Source organism: Siphateles boraxobius, unplaced genomic scaffold (genome assembly GCF_051911475.1).
Source record: "Siphateles boraxobius isolate OS27281-9 unplaced genomic scaffold, OSU_SipBor_1 7, whole genome shotgun sequence".
In the NCBI taxonomy this organism is placed as follows: Eukaryota; Metazoa; Chordata; class Actinopteri; order Cypriniformes; family Leuciscidae; genus Siphateles; species Siphateles boraxobius.
This window is the reverse complement of record NW_027509197.1, coordinates 1,475,766-1,481,833: the sequence shown is the minus strand read 5'-3', so window position 1 is coordinate 1,481,833 and position 6,068 is coordinate 1,475,766. Positions and strand designations below refer to the sequence as shown.

Genomic DNA, 6,068 nt, shown 5'->3' with positions numbered 1-6,068 from the left:
TCTGCGGAAGTGCTGAGCGTAGACTGACCGGAATTTTGAACAGCGGCTGTAGACTGTACAGGGTTATCACCATGGCGGGTAGCTTCCATCGCGCTGTTTCACTTTTCTGTTCTGGTCAAGCCTTCTGTCAGGATACAGGCACAGAGGCGGAGGTAAGTGAAAGCAAACGTGAGTTTATTTACAGTGATATATGTGCAGAGACAAAGTTCATGTGCAGGTGCGTTGACGATCACGTCGTGCAGAGGATCCCAGGTGAGCAGACCCTTCTTCAGAGAGTTGGACGTGGGTAGACAATGTCCAGTGATACGAATACTTTTCTGTTTCAGATCCAGGGAGGAACAGGGAGATCTCGGTGGACACGTGGAGCACTTGGATTCAAATGGCAGGACTCGGGAAACAGGGAACCAGACTGGAATACTGGAGACAGCAAGACAGGGAGACAAAGGTGAGTATATTCAGGGGTGAGTATCGTTACGTGATGGATCTTCGTTGGCAGACTTGGAAACTTCGGGAAATCGTGGGTAACGGTCTTCTCCTGTTGGAGGCTTGACAATGACTGGGGTGTGCGTGAGTGTTTTATAGGGCTGGGTAACGAGGTGACTGATTGTGAACAGGTGTGACTGGTTAATATTCCGGGGAGAGTGACCTTTGAGTGGTGGATGGGAATTAATCTGATTGATTCCTGACAATATCTGTACGTTATGATTGTAAGACACTTGGCTTTTTATGAGATCTCTCAGCTCGATTTTCTCACAAATGCAGTTGAGCAACTTCCTCTTCTAAAACAGTAGATGGAACTAAGATAGGGGATTAATTTAGCGCTAGTCTCCCGGGAGAAGCATTGATTTGAAACTCGAAAGTTGAAAAGAACATGTTATGAACATAAAGTCACTTTGTCTTGAGCTGACCAGCCAATTGTGGTAGTGTTGATTGGTGTTCATATTTGTTCAAGCTTGACAACCTTATTGCATTTTTGATTACTTTCTAATATATATTTTAAATTACAAATAGGTACAAAGATTACATTTTTAAAAGCGATGTTTATAAGAGAGCATACATTTGAAACTTCTGAGTCTGCGAAGGGTTTTGATTATATTACCCACCAAGTACATTGTACTCATCATACTGTCATTCTTAACCAGAAAACAAATCATTCATCATAATTTGTCTGCCTTATGTATATGTGTGTGTGTGTGTGTGTATGTGTGTTTCATGTATATATATATATATATTATATCATAAAATATATATTTTTGTTTTTCAGACCAGCTGTTATAGAAGAAAAACTGAAATCAGTGCAGAGACAAGCGAAGAAGAGAGTAGTACAGTAAGTGGTTTAATCTCATATCACCTCTGTTATAGAGATTTTTTGAATCGGGCCTATTGAAAGGTGATTGACAGTTAGGAAAATGTTAGCAAAGGTGTCCATTCCAGGTGTCTAATTTGTGCTGTTTTTGAGACATTAATGTAAAAATCGGTTTATTTCATTGTTTTTTTGGTAAAGCTGCAAGTCACTTGTCCTAGTTGTCCTGGCATACAATATTTTGCACAACTTCTAATTTCCTTAAATCTTTGCAACAGAGGTGAAGAGAGTGCATGTTAGCATGATCACTGTTACGACCCCTGAGATAGTTTAGGGTTTCAGGGGTCCAACATTTACTATTTACATTAAAGAGAAACATATATAACTATATATGTGCTGTACAAAGAACCACCAATCCAAGTAACTGCGCAAAAACCAATACCTTTATTCAGTACCAACAAGGTTAAAGGTAACTATTAAGCAAGACAAACACGGAAAAAAGGATAAAGAATATATACAGTATTCCTGTAAGATAATCAATACCACAAGAATGAATAGGGGACGTGGGCGGTGCCAAAGAAAAGAAAGTAACAAAACCAAAAGAAGTCTGACATTTTTGTAAATAACCTCTAACCTAACTAAGCAAATAAAGAAAGAAAACAAACATCTTCAGCGTCCATGACGCCCTAATTTATCTTCACTAACTTCTCAGAAAACATTCTGAGTGGCATTCGCCCCTAACCTAAGGTACTAGACACAGCTCGAAACCCCTACGTGTTGCAGTGTATATCACGTGACATTCTTACCTGTCCACCTATTTCAGATCTAATAACATACAGTGAGAATGTAAGGCCGTCTAACTCGATCCAATGGCGGTATTCGAATTAGCGGTGAAGGTCTCTGCGTGTTATTGTCTTTTCTTGCGGCAAAGTATTTTTGGTTAAATTCAATACATTTTCTCATATGTATTAACTCGTTATTACATCTGACTCCATAAATGAAAAGTGTTTTAATGATATCTGTGCATCATTAAATGTGAGCGAATGTTTTACTATTCTATTTAAACTCTTGAATGAAAATAATGTCAAATTCAATTAGAATAATCAAATATCACAATTTAATATGTCAGGTAAATGTATCATTAAAATTTCATAATCAATTCAAAGATAATCAATGCAAAACATCAAATGCTCTAGAATAAAGAGGAAAAAGTTTACCCGACAAGAAATGCGTGAGGCTGAGAGTCTCGCAACTCTCAGCCTCCCGGGCCGATCTCAGCTGTGTTTCATTATATACCCAGACCTCATTTCAAATCTAAATATCATCGACAGTGGAAATTTACCTGTAAGTCACCATTTGCTAGCAGTGGAAAATTAGCATTCAGTCAAATGGTCAGAAGGTGTTAACTCAAAGATACAGCCTCCAGTGTGGAAGATATTTCTAAACTTCCTAAGAACTTTATTACCTTTTGGTTTACTTCTTTGGGAATGAGACATTTGTACCAGTCACACTGAGACATTTCAAATAATACCAAACATGTATAAAACTCGATGATAATCATTCACATTAAACCATTTAGATTCTTGTGTGAGTTTGGGAGATCTCTGCCAGGATGAAGAATGGGGGAGAGAAATGTAGGTTAGGATGAGGGAGGTGAGACCTTCGTCTCAATAGTGCATGAGGGGGAGTTCAAATGTTAATTTCCTTTGTTTTCTCAGAGAGTGGCCCTCTCTTAAAGTCCTTCCAGTTTTTCCAGTCTATAACTTGTATTAACAGGTATAATTGTCCTTGTTGTGTCAGCCTATTCTACTTCCGGTGGCGCTGCTCGGCTGGTGACCCGGACACGTGCACTGTCAGTTTGTTGTTCGTGTCGAATTGGATCTTAATTCTTTTATGTTTTTAAACGTTTTAATGTGTTAAAGTGTTAAAGTGCTAATCATAATAAGGTGTTTTTGGTACAATTCCTACTACTGACTTTGATTGGAGGAAGGATCCTTGCTCTGAATCTTGTATCATCTGCACACTCTGTCGCTGTGCCATCATTGAGCTATACCAGAGCGGAATTGCTCCTTCTGAGGCCTGAAAGAGCATTGCCTCCCACAGATTTAACTGTGGATATTAGGAGGAAGAGGGCATTTTCGGCGCGACCCAGGAAAAGAGGGAAGAGAGGAGGAGTTCGTCTCCGTCTTCGGAACCGTGGTGATAAACCTCCTCTTCCGTCTGTGATTCTAAGCAATGTGCGGTCCTTAAAGAATAAAATTGAGGAGCTATGCGTGATCACAAGGACATGGCACGAGTATCGCGAGTCCTGCTTGATGATGTTCACGGAGACATGGCTTCATTGGGACATCCCTTGCTCTTTGGTCGAATTGGATGGGTTTTCGCTTGTTCGTGCAGACAGGGATGAAAACTTGGGTAAATCAAGAGGCGGCGGTGTCTGCATATACATCAAGGACAAATGGTGCTGCCAGCATACGGTGAAAAATACTGTGTGCAATCCCGATGTGGAATTATTATGTTTATCATTAAGGCCTTTTTATTTACCGCGTGAATTTGGAAACATCTTTATTTGTGTGGTGTACGTTCCACCAAGCGGGAATGCCGCTAACGCGGCCAGGTGCATAAGTGACTGTGTCAATGAACAATTAAGGTGCACTCCAGCGGCTCCAATTTTTTCTTCTTGGAGACTTTAACCAGTGTAGATTGGAGCTTATGCTCCCAGGGTACGAACAATATATTAAGTGCTTTATGCATATGTTGCTAAGGCCAAACCTCCTCTATCTAACTGTGATCACAACACTGTCCATTTGATTCCAACTTATAAAACTCTCTTAAAAAGAGCTTAGCCACACACAAAGACAATCTCGGTTTGGTCATCAGGATTAAGGTGCACTCCAGCGGCTCCAATTTTTTCTTCTTGGAGACTTTAACCAGTGTAGATTGGAGCTTATGCTCCCAGGGTACGAACTATATATTAAGTGCTTTATGCATATGTTGCTAAGGCCAAACCTCCTCTATCTAACTGTGATCACAACACTGTCCATTTGATTCCAACTTATAAAACTCTCTTAAAAAGAGCTTAGCCACACACAAAGACAATCTCGGTTTGGTCGGAGGACAGTATAGAGACCTTAAAAGGCTGCTTTGAATCCACGGACTGGGATCTTTTTCACGAGATGGACATTGAGACGGCCACAGAGTCCATAACGGACTATATACATTGTTGTGTGGACTCAACTGTGGAGAAGAAAACTGTAACGGTATTTCCAAATAACAAAAGTTTTATAACAAAGGAAGTCAAGGAATGTTTGAATAGGAAGAAGTTGGCATTTATAAATCATGATAAAATTCAATTAAAAATAGTCCAAAAGGAATTGAATATATTACTGAAGGGGGCGAGGAGAAAATATAGAGACACAATAGAAGATGATTTTGAAAGTTGAAACAAATATGGCACCACCTCACAAAACTTTTATAACTAATGATGACGTACAGAGGGCAAATGATTTAAATGACTATTTAAAAGGTTTGAGTCACCAGCTGAATATACGGGTGTTCTGGACAATATAATATGTGAACCGGGTCAGAGGCTAGTGGTTGACCCACAGGTGGTCAGTGTAACCGGGTTGAAATTATATCTTTACTTTTACGGTTGAAATGTCACCAAATCCTGATGAACATTGTCTTCTATATGTTTAAGATATGTTTTATTGTCAATACTTGTTGTATTCAGACCATGGTGTTAATACCTGTACTTTCACTTTAAGAGGTCGCAGGTTTTGTGACGTCATTCATGCGCTTCTCTCAGTTCGCGCCAGGCTATCTGAGAGGAGGTAATGTATTATTCTGCGCGTCAGTTTTAAACACTCATTTCGGTTTTTGGATGATGCAAACTTTGTTTTATGCATGTATAAATGTTACTTTTGAGGTTGTAAACATACAGTTAATGTCAATTGAACATAAACCTTGTAAACGGACTTTTTGCAAGCTTTAAAGTAGACATTTTTCCACGTGCTAGTCTACAGAGTTTTCTGTATTATCTGCTATCAGGAGCTTGACATCTGTATGCTGTGTGGAAAAGACTGCATGTGACGACAGCCTTATGTATTTTTTGTTGATTTGTACAGGTATGTGTATAATGTTCATTATAATTCATTTGGCATAGTGTTTACACTGGTTGTATTAAGCATGTGAAGGAAATTCATGTTGTCAATTACATTGAGCATTTTATAAAATAATTAGTTTATTTTCACATTTTTATTTAAAAGTATTTTGCTGATAATACTAAAAGTTTTATCAGTTATGTAGATTTGTGCAGTTCGCGCCAGGCTATCTGAGAGGAGGAGCTTGAGATCTGTATGCTGTGTGGAAAAGACTGCATGTGACGACAGCCTTATGTATTTTTTGTTGATTTGTACAGGCAAATCCACTCCTCTACCTTCATTAAAAGAGCAACCAGCAGACGGTCGTGGTCCGGGTCTTTTCTTTATTCAGCACAATAAGAACACAACGCAGAATAAACGAGGGTTAACGGACGTGCATCCAAATTAACATAGAACTGTTAAAGACAAGGCACGCCCGTTACATCAGCACTTTATTTAAAGGTGTATGCTCTAAAAAATCTATGGGCCCGGATAGAATTTCGGCCTTTTTGTTAAAAACTTGTGCTATGGAGCTTTCCACGGCATTCTGCCCATTTTTCAAAAATCTTTGGACTCACATACTATTCCATCTCTATGGAAGAAATCCATTGTAATACCAGTTC

At 39.1% G+C, this 6,068-nt stretch overlaps 1 long non-coding RNA gene across 1 annotated transcript; it reads left to right on the top strand.

The window, feature by feature from the left end:
* Window positions 1-5,143: 5,143 nt before the first annotated feature.
* LOC143723952 (uncharacterized) lies at window positions 5,144-5,764 on the top strand. Its single transcript, XR_013197200.1, has 2 exons — window positions 5,144-5,430; window positions 5,604-5,764. It is a non-coding gene; the product is annotated as an uncharacterized LOC143723952 (long non-coding RNA).
* Window positions 5,765-6,068: the final 304 nt, after the last annotated feature.